Genomic DNA, 16,192 nt, shown 5'->3' on the forward strand with positions numbered 1-16,192 from the left:
ATCAGTGCAAAAGACCACAAGGGGTTGAAAAGATTGTATTTTCTTTTTCTGTATCTTCTTGAGAAACCATTTTCAAAGGTCTCTCATACAAAACAGAGTATAGGCATAAAACAAATCTCTGTAAAAAAAAAAAAAAAAAAAATTGTCAAGAACATGTCTAGGCAGGTCACATTTCACCTAAAAATCAAAAAGGAAAAATAAAGAAAATATATTTTACATACAGATAATGAAGCCTGTGTCATTATTTTCATGACAAAAAAGCTAATCATAATTTAACCCCAAATTATCATTACAGTAATGTAAAGAAAATGCTCTAATATATATTTATTCTCATCAAATCCTGCATTGTCTGTAATGCAAAACATTTTGGGAATGAAAAACAATGGGAAAAAGAAAAACAACTTTAAAATGTCCAAACATGGTGATGAGAATTTGTGTAAAAATGAGAATTCTTTCTTTAGATGGTTAGAGACAGTGTACATGAGGTAGAGTGTAAAGAACATTGCTAATAGCATTTCCAAATACACACACGAAGACACACAGGACAATACACATTTACATGTAATAAAGTGCGTTCAGAAATATACTACTGTATATACTAGAAGAGTATCCCCAATATATGTATGCACATAATGTATACGGAAATGAAATAATGTGAAAACATTGTACATTTTGTTTCAAAGAATGTGGTGCCATGCTCTCAGGTTTATTCATTTATATCATTTAAATGTGGGTTTGTCTGTTCACTTTAATGGGCGTTGTAATAATACAGGAACAGGTCTGTCTCTAGCATCACACTGTGTAAGGAAGAGTTGCCAACAGATAACAATAGCTTAATTGAACAGGTTATTCATGTGCTGCATTACATTTTTCTAAATAATTGTCAAGTATGTGCAAAACGTTTTTCCTCCCAGAAGAAAGTTTGACACCACAATAACTGGCCTTAGAACAATGGTCCAGTCTTCATACTTCAGGCTTCGAAACCACAATTATTTTCTGCAGTCAGAAGAAACACCACTAGTTCTGTTGTTACTGTTACAACATTCTGAGGAAATCAGAAAATAGTTTGACATTAACATTTGAACAAGACGCAAACACGTTAAGAATGACTCAAAGCTGGTCATTGAGTGCTGAACTGCTATAGGGCCTCAAATGGAAATGCAGCAGGTGTCAAAACCTTTGAAGACCTCACACACTGGTTTCTATATTGCAGTACAATGTACTTTCTTACATTGCTTTTCTGTTTCTGTCAGGGAACCTGCAGTCAACACATTCAAACTTATTCTATTGCATGTGTTGTGCAAGTATTGCACAACTTACTTTTTTTTTTTTTTTTTTTTCACAAAACATAACCACCAGGGAGCAGTCTGAGATAAGCCTTGTTTGGTTGCATAAAGCCTTTTTGCTCACTTGGAGTTTGGACTCACTTGCAAAATGAATCATTTGACCTTAGCTTAGACAATTGCCCCACAGATACTAAAAGGCCTTTGGCAAACATCACAGTCCTTATTAAGAATTACTGTGTTCCTGTGCCCCATTATATATATACCATTTTTAATTTTTTTACTATTTGACAGATACACAAGATATGCAGAAATTATTTAAATTAATATTCTGGGTTCAAATTAAGCTAAGTCTACAGCATTTGTGGCATAATAATGATTACCACAAAAAAAATTTGACTTGTCACTCTATGTTACAGAGAGACACATACAATGGAAGTAAATGGGGCCTATTCATAAATGTTAAAATACTCACTGTTTCAAAAGTATAGCAACAAGATGTAAGCAATATGTGTGTTAACATGATTTTAGTATGATTAGATACTAACCTTTTCTATTGTTTTCGATCCTTTTTTTTTTAATAGATTATACATGTGTATATAACAAAAATAAATTTTAATGATGAAAGGGCCCTCGCACTCTGGTACACTTAAATGTTGTTAAGAGTGTATCACAGTGTAAAACATGTCATTTCCTGTTGCCAGTAGGTGGCATTATGACTATAACTGAATATTGGCTATAGAAGTGTTCAGGGCAGGATTCATGTGAAAACATGTGAAGTTTGAAGCTGTTTGAAAACATCAAAATTTGACAGACAGTCACGGCCACGGCATGCAGTGAAAACTCAAAAGCTTTGCAATTTATCATCGTTCATTAAAGTACGAGGCCTGGAAATGGCAAAAACGGATACAAAAATGAAAAGAAAAATGAGTTTAGGGCATGGGTCTAAGACACTTTTTTGTAAGTATTGACATGTTACATATGTGTACCGATTTTCATACGTGTAGGTGAAGCGCACATCATTGAAAGTTTGTAGGTGGCGCTATCGATCCATTTTGCCACAACTAATTCTGAAACCCAAATCAGATGTAAAGTTTCACCGAAAGTCTCTGTATAAGAAAGTCGGCAAAAATAGATGCCTAGAAGAACAATAGGGTCCTTGCACCATCGGTGCTCAAGCCCTAAAAATTATTTCAATAAGAGTGCAAGTGACAGTGCAAGTGCAAGTGAATGCCGGAGGTTTTCTGAACCAGATGGTCTAGACTTCATAATCACACTTTACAACATGAACACCATTCAGGGGAAAAATGTTCTTTGACAGGTTTGGGATGATAACTAAAAGCTTTTTAGAGCAGTGAGATTGTCTGCCTGCAGCGTTTGTGATCAGCTAGGTGAATCTGACCACAATCCAGTGTTCACACTTGAATCATTACACTGAATATGTTTAATGTGTTCAGATTAATTGAAGTGAATTTGGGTGCCGCATATCATAAATGCTTAATAACTTTACATTCTAACTCAAATCCAACAACTCTACTTTACTCCTAATTGTATTGGAAATGACTCACCGGATTTGGCCTCTTGACCATACAGGAACATTTTAATAGAAATCTTAAGCTTTGTGATATTATGGAAGCTTATTAGCGCAGGCCTAAACAGAAGAAATGGTTAAAACCTCTGTTTCCCTGACTGTTTGTTCCCTCTGGGCAAAAGTAGAAATACATGATCTGACATGTGTGTTAGTAAGGTAAGCCATGATCTCAGGGCTATGGATGCCGTAGCTGGCAGGCTGCAATGTCAGCGTCTTTTCATATGTATCAGAATAAAAGCTCATATTTCTCAAATAGCCCAAAGTTTAAGATTTTGTGTCTTCTATTTTTCTGCAGAGAAATTATAGATATACATGAGTAGTAAGGTCATGTCTTTCAAATGGAAGGCTGCTACCTTGGCTTAAAAAATATATCCAAAAATAATCCAATAAGGAGAGGTGCTCATTGCAGATTGGGGCTGCTGTCGACAACAAATTGAAGTAAAACATGAGCAAGGGACTCATTCTCCAAAGCAAAAGGATTTTATTAGGCAACAAACATTAAAAAGCCAATGTGTATTGGCAGACTAGCTGCCTTCGTCAGGGCATTGTTTGACACATTTCATGATGAAATATTGATACTGTGATTAAAATTTACAGCAATCTAAAATTAAATTAAAAGTATTTAATGAAATAACATGTAATTTCCCTGACTCATATACCCCTTGAGGCACAGACATAGCTGGAAATGTTGGGACACTTAATATATCAATATATGTATTAAATATATTGAATTATATATATATATATATATATATATATATATATATATATATATATATATATATATATATATATACAGTACTGTGCAAAAGTTTTAGGCACTTCTGAAAAATGTTGCATAGTGAGGATGTCTTCAAAGTCCAGTAAACATAAAAAACTAAATCAATATTTGGTGTGACCACCTTTGATTTAAAAAAAAAAAGAAGCCCCAACTCTCCTAAGTAAACCTGAACACAGTTTTTCTTGGTTGTTGGCAGATAAGATTGAGTGGTGATGAGTGGTGATAAGATGAGTGATGGTGGTGTAGTGGGCTAAAGCACATAACTGTTCAGAAGGTCGCCGGTTCGATCCCCACAGTCACCACCATTGTGTCCTTGAGCAAGGCAGTTAACTCCAGGTTGCTCCAGGGGGGGATTGTCCCTGTAATAAGGGCTCTGTAAGTCGCTTTGGATAAAAGCGTCTGCCAAATGCATAAATCTAAATGTAAGTTCCAAGCTTCTTGGAGATTTCACCACAGTTCTTCTATCTATTTTGTCTCTCTCAATTGCTTCTGTCTCTTCACGTAATCCCAGACTAATTCGATGTTCAGTGGGGGGCTTTGTGGGGGGCAATGCCATCTCTTGCAGAGTGCCCTGTTCTTCTAATCTTTTCTATTTGCAAAAGTAATGTTTGGGAGTCTAATATGTATTTTTCCTATTGACACACTAAAGCTGAAGATGCTTCTTTTTTTGAACACATGTGTTTGAATTTCATGGGAGAGACTCTGGTATAATGACACATTAATCAATAGGCCTATGTCAATGTATTATTGCATGATATAGCGCAAAAAGTAAAAGAAGAAAAAAAAACGTAAAACGCACCATTTCTTTTAATTAGAATTGCATTTAATCTAAGCACAAACATGATATTATGAGCAGAATTCGAAGTAATTTAGTGTAATACCTGAATTAACAGAGCTTCAAATGTGGGTGCTTGTAGATGAAATGAGCAGATTTTTTCCAATTTATCCGGCAAACTTTATCATTCCTGGACATGTTGGCGAGTATTAAAACTCTGGTGCGCAGTGCAAGGCAGGTGTTCAAATGGCCACTGCAATCATGTTACGAGCACTATCACTGATTTTTGTGTGCTTCATTCTAAATTATCTCCTGCTTTGCTACACCGATAAAATGCTTTGCACAGGTCTTAGCATAATGTCTTCCACTACCTGCTTTCATGACGGTCAATGCATGGTTTATTAAAAGGGTCATAAAAGGACGTGCGTCAACGGTGTTAAAAAAATAGTGGTGTTAAAGGAATATTGCATTAAAGCTTTATTAATGTGTTAATGTTATTCGACAGCTCTACTTTAAACAGAATCTAAACACGTGAGACAGTCTTTCGACACATATGCATCTTTATTGACAGAATGATAATGATGAGTGTATTTACCAGAAATCCTCTCTTAGTGGATTTCTGAAGAACTTTGTGAATGAAATTCACATTCTGTAGAAATCTGCTGAGCTGTCTATGGAATTACCCACAGTTTCACCACAGTTTCTAAACATTTCATAATTTTTTCTTGGTAACTGATCTGAACACATTTCTTAGTGAATGTGGCAGGGTGGAGGGTGGGGCCGGGTCGTGATCCTACACACCCGGTCCCGTATTAGGCTAATTAAGCCTCCGAGGGATAAACGTCGACTGCAGAGGATCGTGCGGGAGAGAGAGATTGTTTACAGACATGTCCGTCATGTGTGTGTTTGTGTCTTCTTTTAAGTTTATCATTCAACTATTATTTATATTGAAAAGCCGGTTCTGGCCTCTTCCTTTCCATTGATCCCTTTACAGTGAACAAATTGAACTGTTTGTCAGTCACATATATTTACACATGCATAACCTAATTAAAAAATCCCTCACCAGTCTAGTGCTCTCTTCACAAACAGTCTTCAAACTAGTAGTTAATTAGGTGATAGGTTATGAGTCATTTTATCCAGCTGACTTAAACAATCAGCTCAAGTAGACACTAAAAACTATAAACTACCTTACTTATCTTAAAGGGGTCATGACATGCTCTATTTTTATAAATAATTTTAGTATCTTCTCTGAGGTCCACTGATAATGTTAGAAAAAAGAAATCCACCAAACCAGTCATAATTAAGTAATGTACTGTATGATCACTTTCCATCCTGTCTCTGGCCCTCAGTCCGAAACACTTGGTTTTGGCTTAAGTGTCTTTAAACTTTAATGTAAATGCCCACTGTTATGAACATAACCATATTAGAAACTCAATTAGAAGAGAATGACCAAGATCCATAATATAATCAAACAAAATTTCAGGGTTTACACATAATACACATCCAACACATTGCATCCGAATATATTTACATTTATGCATTTGGCAGATGCTTTTATCCAAAGTGACTTACAGAGCCCTTATTACAGGGACAATCCCCCCAGAGCAACGTGCCTTGCTCAAGGACACAATGGTGGTGGCTGTGTGGGGATCGAACCAGCGACCTTCTGATTAACAGTTTAGTGCTTTAGCCCACTACGCCACCACCACTCTGTATATATATTAAACTATTTACTTACTGTAAGCACAACAGCATCGTAAATTATCAAATTGTCATGACATTTGAAATTTTCATGAATGAAACTGTTGACTCACAGTTTAGTGTTTTTAACTGCCCCATCCTTCAAAAACATTTCCCTTGCAAAGCTTGAATCATATTATGACTGGTTAACAAGCAATCCATGCTGATATGAGTCAACCCCCACACATATAAAATCCAATGAACAGTGAAACAAGGCGCACACACATACAGTATCATCCTGCACTGTGACGCACATCACCAGAAAGCATTAAAAAGGTCAAAGATGTCCATCTAGTGCATGATTAAATACACTAATAATTCAAAATAGCACAAATGGGTCCAAGAATGTGTCCAGGATGCGTTTGTGCTCAAAACAACAAGATGAAACTTCATGAAAATGAAACAGAATGATATCTCCTTTACAGACTTGACATTGCGTATTTTAAAAGGGGTTCAAATGCAGATACATGACACCAGTCAAAGATGCTTATCTAACATATTTATATACAAAAATTATTTAAAATAGTCAAGATGGGTCCTCTTTGGTGTTCAGGAATAGTTAGTAGGTCATGCTAATCCTGTCTGTGCTGCATTCCCTCTGTTTACAAACTGAGTGCCAGTGGGTGTGGCCAAAACTGTGATGATTTAAAGTAGGCATTGATGTTGTTGCTGTAGAGGCGGTCATGAATGAATAAGCCCCCTAGTGACGTAGGGAAGTCGTGGAAGCAGAAAACGAGGCGTTTTTGCAGCTTGGTTTCAATAAATGCATTTATTGCATTGGGGATTGTTTTGAGTTCTAAAATTGACAATGTGTTTTTATTGTAGAATGACTTTTATATGTCAAAATAACAAGGAAAAGAATTTCTCATGACATGACTCCTTTAAAGCAACACAACAATTCTGTCTTGCATTTAAGTCCAATATACTGTGAACAGTTCGTTAAAAAAGCCAACAATAGCTTCTTTGTCAACGGGGTCTCTGTGTGAATTAAAAAAGTGTAAAAAGGTTTTCCTCCAGCAAAAAAGTTTGACAACATAATAACTGGCCTCAGAGCAGAGGAACAGATCACTACATTTTGTGCTTGTTAGAACAATACACTTAAGTACATTGCAGCAAATAAGTGGACAAAGATCCACTACAGAAGCTACTCTTACTATAACTGCAGCCCCTTGAAGCACATTGGACCACACCTAACTGTTATATTACACTGAGATTATGACCTCCACCACCACCACGCCGCCTTTAGTAAAACAATAACACAGCCAGGTAGCAGGAATGTGTGTGTTCTGCTCTAAAACATAAAAAAGCAACATTTCTAATCCAGACATGCTTGCTTTGCAAGTCCAAAAAGTAAAAATGAACAATTCAGTTAGAAAGATCCTCAGGGCTCACAACAACAAAATAATGTTCCTCCACATTCCCCCCTACCACTGCAGCCTGTGCTACATTAGTTTCTTGTGCACGTCGATAAGAAAGTACAGGTAGGAGTACATGACCAGGTCATCGTCATGTGTACATAAGGGTTTTGGGTGTACTATAGGTGTGTGCACAATGCAACCCAATGCCTTTGTGTACAAGGTTTACACTTTATGCTCTTGTTTGCATTTATCTGAGAAAGTGTGCTTACTGTTCTGTGTATGCTGAGTTCTGGGTTGGCTTTAGATAGACAGTATGCCAGTATTTTTATGACCCTTGTGCAATATTCTGCAGTACTTATTATAAACTAGCACAAGATTAAAACATTAGAGGAGTGGGGGAAATGCTATTTCAAAGTATCACAGTATTTTACCACACAATACTGTATTGCTGTCTAACAGCAATATTCTGTGTTCTATTAATGTTTTAATGCTACATTTTTCAAATTAATATAAAAAAAGACATTTACACACCACTGAGCAAAATTTTAACTCAGAACAAGCTCTGAATATGAGTCTAAAACTTGTTTCGTTAGTAAGGATGTTTGTACAGATCCTACATACAGCTAAACTGCACAGGTTTGTATGTAATAATAAACAGGCTGGAGCCAAGCTATGCTATTTCTTCACATCTTCACATGCATTCAGTATGATGCTCCATGCACTTGTTGTGCAAAGCAAATGTTTGTAATATATAACAGTTTCAGATTGCAATTTACTTAATATAAAGAATCACAATATTATCATATTTTTACACAGAAATCAATTTTATATTGAATTGCTAGGTGCCTGCTGAATCCCACCCATACAAAACACTATACTTATACAAAGATTACAATAAATGAGCTACAGTAAGTATCAGAATATTTGAGCTTGCTGTGGTAAATGTGACCAGGGATTCATCACCAAATTTGATGCATCTCTTTGCATCATGGTGCAGGTGTCTTGCATACATGGAACAGGTGAATACACCTGTGACACAGAATGTGACATGTTTGACATGATGAGCTATTGCAGTCTTAAAAAGCACAGTCACACCCATTCAACACACAGATACAGTTGACACACAGAGTGTCAAATCTTTCCAGTACATTCCTGAAAATTGAGCATACAGGATGTGTGGAATGCATGGCAAGAAGACAGTTGACGGGATCTGTCTGCAGTGGCACAGACACAATATATGTCAAACAAACATACTGTAAGCTCTCTGGCACGGTAAGACACTTTACAAGCCATCGGATGAACTTGATTACTGTTTGATTTTCAACTTGACATCTTGGTAAGGTCCAAATGCTCTGGCATCCAGAATGAAATAAAAGTTCATTGGTTGTGATCAGTGTCCAGTTAAAATTTGCCAAGTACCAAATATGATTACAAATTTAATCATTGTTAAAGTTATTCTGAAGCTAGTCAGAAAACATCTGACACTCACTTATATATGTGACATGAATGATTCAAATTGTAAACCATGTATAAGTTTCATGTGAAAAAATGTATCATCAAGCATTTATCTAGGATGTGTTAAGTTTTTCTCCCTCTAGAATTATATATGGTGACACATGTGGAACAATTCTCTTATTAAAGAGCCAATATTATGCTAATTTACAGGTTCATGATTTTATTTTGGGGGTCTACTAGAATAAGTTTACTTGTTTTAATGTTCAAAAAACTAAAACAAAAAATTATTTTTCTCATACTGTACATTAATGCTAAACCTATTTTCATCCTCTGCTCAACACTCTTGATTTAACTCCTGTCTCTTTAAAGCCTTTCCGAAAAGCCCGGTTTGCTCTGATTGGTCAGCTGGCCCAGTCTGTTGTGATTGGTCAACCGTATGTCGGAAATGTAATGCTCCTTATCATTTTCAGGCTTCCTTAACAACTGTAAACACTATTGTAACTACAGTAACAGTTTTTGCCATACCAGAATGCGTCCGAGTCCGATAATGAAAGTTTGGAAGAACAAGCTGATCGACCCGGACCAACTTTTTGCAAGCACGACTTGAGCAGGATGTTTCACAGTGGTAAGTTTTACTTTTGTAGTTTTCTTACAAGTACACTGTTGATTATTGTGAACCTAATGAAGCTTCAAGTAAAAGATCCGTAGTGCATCTAAGTTAAACTTCTTTTGCTGGAATGGGAGCAGCCAAACTTTTTTAGCTCGATCTATAAATGGAAAACAGAGGATTACTCCCGGTTAGTGAGCAAGTTAGCTGTGGACTACCGTGGATAGCAGCCGTAACATTGCAGCTTGTAATTATATAATATATAAGACTCTTGAGATCAACCATTTTGTTACACAGTTTTAGGTAAAATCCAGACCACTGAATAGTAAACCAAAAACAATAACGTTACATGGCAATTTAGCCGAGCACTACCGTGGATTGCAGATGTAAAATGATTGTTTGTAAAAATAAATCCATTGCCACACTTGATCACTATTCATGATAGTAAGAAGGACAAACAATCTGCAAAATTCTACACAGTTCTACACATTTATAGGTAAAAGTGGGCCCACAGCTGATTAGCAAAACTATTAAAACATTAGCTAGCAGGTTATCAGAGGCCTACAGCTGTGCACTGGGTGTACACTGTAGCTACAACACAAACCTCCGCTTTTGAACACTCGGTAGCAGATAAATCCACAAATAATCAAGCATACTTACAGGTTGTGATCCTGAAGTGCCAAATTGTCCCAACAAAGTGGGAACTGATCTTTCAAGAGTAACCGTAATCCAGCATTGTTTGTGGATGTACTGCTGAGGAATAGTGGTAAACATACATTTTAACCACTGATTCTTCGATTCGTCTGCCTTTGGAGGTCCAAACAAAGAGGTTTTGCTTTTGCGGTGAAGAAAACAGCGTCTTCTCGACATGGTGACAGCACTAACCCAACTCATCTTGGCATCGGCTATAACTACATTTATTTGAGGGCTGGCCAAAGTAGCCCGTAGTTGGGCATTATGCAAATACTTTACGGAAGAAATGGCTGGACAACAAACCAGCTGTTTCTTGTAGTTCTTGAGCAGTGTAGTCTGTGGGAGAGAATAACTCCCTTTGGCGTGGACTTTGTGCTTTGTAACTTTGCTGACCTTATACAGGCACAAACAGCTATATGCAGGTGCGGAATTTATATAAATAAAATAGTGGACTCCTCTCTCGCCATTGATGGCTTGCCAGTAATTACCCCTCCATAGGTCGCCGATACCTGCACTAAGGGAAAGGTAAAATCCCCAAAAGCATACTATGGCCTCTTTAAGCCATCATAACTAAAATATGAGGAAAAAACATCATGTTTGCAGTTTCAAACCAGCTTGTCACGTACAGTATATAATGCTGCAAGTGATATAATAACCTGCACTTTCTGTCACAAATATGCAAGAAAAAAAAGCAAATTATTCACATTGTTGGTACCGGAGTACCGGTATTTTTGACAACACTATTTAGCATTATTTCTATTAAAATGTCTCTATGTGACAATGTGTCATGTTCACTGTTGTCTTTTTCAGGTTTTCCCCTGATTAGTTCTCATTCCCTGATTGTTTCCCCATGTGTTCCTCATTCCCTTGTTTGTTCCTTTTGTGTATATAAGCCCTTTTAGTTTCCTTGTTTCCTTGTTAGTTCTTGCATGGGGGCACAAGGGCCTGGGAGGCGGCCACAGGACGGGGACTGGGTCAGGGGGCCTGGGAGGAGGCCACAGGACGGGGACTGGGTCATGGGGCCTGGGAGGAGGCCACAGGACGGGGACTGGGTCAGGGGGCCTGGGAGGAGGCCACAGGACAGGGACCGGGTCAGGAGGACTGGGAGGAGGCCACAGGTCGGGAACAGGGTCAGGGGGCCTGGGAGGAGGCCACAGGACAGGGACCGGGTCAGGAGGCCTGGGAGGAGGCCACCGGACAGGGACCGGGTCAGGAGGCCTGGGAGGAGGCCACCGGACAGGGACCGGGTCAGGAGGCCTGGGAGGAGGCCACCGGACAGGGACCGGGTCAGGAGGCCTGGGAGGAGGCCACTGGTCAGGAACAGGGTCAGGGGGCCTGGGAGGAGGCCACCGGACAGGGGCAGGTTCAGGAGGCCTGGGAGGCGGAACCATGGAAGGCCCTGGAGGCGGAGCCGTGGGGGGCTCAGGAGGCGGAGCCGAGGGAGGCTCGGGAGGCAGAGCCGTGGGAGGCTCAGGAGGCTCGGGAGGTGGAGCTGAGGGAGGTGGCGCCGTAGGAGGCTCTAGAGGCAGTGACCTGGAAGGCTCTGGAGGCAGAGCTGAGGGAGGCGGAGCCGTGGGAGGCTCAGGAGGCGGAGCTGAGGGAGGCTCAGGAGGCAGAGCCGCGGGAGGCGGAGCCGTGGGAGGCTCAGGAGGCGGAGCCGTGGGAGGCTCAGGAGGCTCTAGAGGCGGAGACCTGGAAGGCTCTAGAGGCGGAGCCGAGGGAGGTGGCGCCATAGGAGGCTCTAGAGGCGGGGCCGTGGAAGGCTCGGGAGGCGGAGCTGAGGGAGGTGGCACCTTAGGAGGCTCTAGAGGCGGAGCCGTGGAAGGCTCGGGAGGCAGAGCTGAGGGAGGTGGCGCAGTAGGAGGCTCTAGAGGCGGAGCCCGGGAAGGCTCGGGAGGCGGAGCTGAGGGAGGTGGCGCCATAGGAGGCTCTAGAGGCGGAGCCGTGGAAGGCTCGGGAGGCGGAGCTGAGGGAGGTGGCGCCATAGGAGGCTCTAGAAGCGGAGCCCTGCAAGGCTCTGGAGGCGGAGCCGTAGACGGCTCAGGAATTGAAGCCATGGGAGGCTTGAGGGGTGGAGCCCTGGGAGGCTCGGTAGGCGGAGCCCTGGAAGGCTCGAGAGGCTCGAGAGGCTGGCGCCCTGGAAGACTCGAGTGACTTGAGGAGCGGAGCCCTAGGAGGCTCGAGAGTTGGAGCCCTGGAAGGCTCGAGAGGTGGAGCCCTGGGAGGCTCGAGAGGCGGAGCCCTGGGAGGCTCCAGAGGCGGAGCCCTGGAAGACTCGAGAGGAGGAGCCCTGGAAGACTCGAGAGACTTGGGAGGCGGAGCCCTGGGAGGCTCGAGAGACTTGAGAGGCGGAGCCCTGGAAGGCTTGGGAGGAGGAGCCTTGGAGGACTCGAGAGACTTGAGAGGCAAGCCCTGGAAGGCTCGGGAGGAGGAGCCCTGGAAGACTCGAGAGACTTGAGAGGCGGAGCCCTGGGAGGCTCGAGAGGCGGAGCCCTGGAAGGCTCGGGAGGAGGAGCCCTGGGAGGCTCGAGAGACTTGAGAGGCGGAGCCCTGGAAGGCTCGAGAGGCGGAGGCCTGGAAGGCTCGGGAGGCTCGAGAGGAGGAGCCCTGGGAGGCTCGAGAGACTTGAGAGGCGGAGCCCTGGAAGGCTAGGGAGGCGCTGGCACTTGGACGGTCATGGCTGCTGGTGCTGGCTCTGGGACGGTCGAGGCTACTGGCGCTGGCTCTGGGACGGTCAAGGCTACAGGCGCTGGCTCTGGGACGGTCGAGGCTACAGGCGCTGGCTCTGGGACGGTCGTGGCAGGCGTAGGCTCTGGCTCGCTGACCGTGGCAGGCGGAGACTGGGGAGCAGAAGCCTTTCCTCTTCTCCTCCTCCTCCTCCGAGCGAATGGAGCTGGCAACGCTGGCTTGGTGGTGTGGCAGGCGTGGGCTCTGACTTGCTGACCATGGCAGGCATGGGGGGACGAGCCATGGAAGTCTGGGGGTGACCTCAGTGGGAGGAGATGTTACACCCTCCTCCTCTACACCCACAGTGAACGGTGAGCCGCTCACTCGTAAAGTCTCCTCCACAAACTCGAGGAGCGTCCAGTGAGGTTCTGCCGGAGGCAACAGCTCCTTTAGTGAACTACAGAGACCTGCTCTGAAGAAAACCACCAAGGAAAATTCTGGGTAGTCCACGAACGTGATCCTCAACTGGACGGTCCTCTTGCCTGAGGAGGAGAATTCTGACAGCTGCTAGATCCATAACGGTGGTTAGTTCTTCTGTGACGAAGCAGGCGGAGAATGGGGATCTATATGCAGCAGTTTATTCACAGAACATAAAGAAAACCTCAGAAGAAAGCAAAACAAGGGAGACCTGGCACAGAGCATCCAAAACATGCAAGAACTAACAAGGAAACAAGGAAACTAAAAGGGCTTATATACACAAAAGGAACAAACCAGGGAATGAGGAACACATGGGGAAACAATCAGGGAATGAGAACTAATCAGGGGAAAACCTGAAAAAGACAACAGTGAACATGACACATTGTCACATAGAGACATTTTAATAGAAATAATGCTAAATAGTGTTGTCAAAAATACCGGTACTCTGGTACCAAGTCAGTACTGAAACAAAAACTTTTTACGATACCAGAATTTCTGAAGGTACCGGAGCACCGAGTACCGGGTCTACCCCGGTACCCATGCAGAGTCGGGAACTTTTGAACTCTCACAACAAGCAAAAGATGGCGACAAGCAAAGCTGCTGTAGAGTCTCAACTGAATCTTTGAGGCTGATGAAAAGGGAAACATCATAGATCAGCAAAAACCTATTTGTAAACGCTGCTTTCGCAATTTTCGGACAAAAGGAGGAAACGCATCAAACTTAATAAAGCACTTGAAAGACAGACACCCGGATTAATTCAAGCAACCAAAGCAGGTTAGTTTAAAAGCATATTATCATTTGCATTAGGGCTGAAATGATTAGTCGACATTATCGACAATGTCAAATATAAAAAAAATGACGAGAAAAATTTTCATTTGTTGAATATCCAGAATCGTTTGATCTCATTTAACGTAAAATGAAATCATATTAAACTGTAATGACGTGCGAGAGCAGCACTGCAGTTCACGCCTGACACAGGAGAAGAATTACACAGATCAGTCCAGATGCACTCTAAACTTTCACAGCTTCATTTTATGTAGATCCCAAAGTATTAGGGAATTATAAAAAAAAAAAAGGAAATTCAGAAGCAGTCTCATTTTGGAATAAGCAGAGCTGGAACTCTTTAAAGGAAACATCCTGGCGTTACAAATGCAGTTATATTTAATGTGTTATAGCTTTATTTAAGTAAAAATATTACAGAAGCAGGTCATGTTAATAACTTTAAACTCAGAAACTGGCATTTCTCTGTGTGGTAAGCGCCTCTTCAATGAGTTGCGCGAATGTCCTGATCAAAGGGGGAGAGATTGAAACTGCTCCCGGCTGAGAGAGACTCTGCCTCGGGGACACTCATCCCTTGAGTGCGGAAGCTTAATGCAGGTAGATTAGAACGCGATTGTTTGCGACTTATTTATTCATAACATATGTCACAGTGCATTTCTTATCGTGAAGAAAATTGACAAAATGCAGCTTTATAAGAGCACTTTTGCACATTAGTTTGGAAAATGTTTTTTATTCATTCTGTTGTATGTTTGTTTATTAAGTTTTTTTTTTATTACTTGGTAAAAACTTAAAGTAAAAGTTGAAGCAAATCTTATATAAGTGTTCAAAAATACTTTAAGCATACATTGTACAGTTTTGTTATAATTCAAAAATAATACATTTAAATTGAAGTGTTGCTCAATGGCACATTTCTGTTCTTAGTTCTGCTGCTAATGTTTTGTTATCTTTATTAATAAAAGTGTTGTTTAGTAACCTGTTTTTGCTTTGGTACTGAAAATGGTATCGGGTACCGTGAAATTTCAATGGTATTGGTACCGACTACTGAAATGTTGGTACCGTGACAACACTAATGCTAAATACAGTTTCATGGCCTGGAAAAACGTCTGCAAAATTGTACCAGTTCACTGCCATTGGCAGGTATGACTAAATAAGTAATTTTTGACCATAGTTATGATTCTTACATTACAGCAAGAGTGTCTCCCCTCTCATCTCCAGCAGAAGATATTAATTTATTTCAAAAAGAGCAATAATGCACAGCAAGCCCATCATAACAGATGGCTGTGCATCATTAGGTAAGGAGTTGTGTGTGAGATGTTTAGCTCCTATTAGAAAGTAGAAAGTACAGTTTTGAGTTGTAAAGCAGAAATAGTATGCATGCCATCACTGAGGCTCCCATTATCTTTCAGGATACATTTTAAATACCCACACACACACACACTAAAGGGTTACATATGGTCATGGTATTAACGAAATGTGGACTGGTTGGTTACACACCTCATTTTGAAAACATGAAATCAATCATTAGACTTTTTAAATGATTACCGTCCCAAACATAGAAATACTTCTGTGAGGTAAAGGAGCACTGAGGTGTGTTTAATGAAAACTTCACTGCTGCAGAAATAGCAATGATAATCTTTACACAACAGAGTGTATATTCATTCTGAGACTCAACTGTTGTCATGGACAAATGATAAACAAGACAGAGAACATGAGACAAAATTAAAAAGAAAAAGGGAGTGAACAACAATAAAACGAGATCTGTCATAATTTCCTAATATCAAAGATTGCGAAACGTGCACAGGATGCTCATTTGATGGCTTTCCAAACACATGTTTACTCTCCAGATCCCTCATGTAACCATCATAAATGCTCACCCCTACAAAATAAGTACAGCAGTGGTATGCATTAAGTTTAAGTACCAACACAAAGAGGCACAACATTTCTTTCCTCAATCATCAGTTTCGCTGTACCTCGATGGTGGAATG

General features: G+C 41.0%; 1 protein-coding gene across 1 annotated transcript in view; it reads right to left on the reverse strand.

The window, feature by feature from the left end:
* The window catches only part of LOC127656668 (beta/gamma crystallin domain-containing protein 1-like), a 68,310-nt gene that overhangs the window by 35,290 nt on the left and 16,828 nt on the right, over window positions 1-16,192 (reverse strand). The window lies entirely within an intron of this gene.

The sequence above is a fragment of the Xyrauchen texanus genome, chromosome 16, assembly GCF_025860055.1.
Source record: "Xyrauchen texanus isolate HMW12.3.18 chromosome 16, RBS_HiC_50CHRs, whole genome shotgun sequence".
Lineage (NCBI taxonomy): Eukaryota > Metazoa > Chordata > Actinopteri > Cypriniformes > Catostomidae > Xyrauchen > Xyrauchen texanus.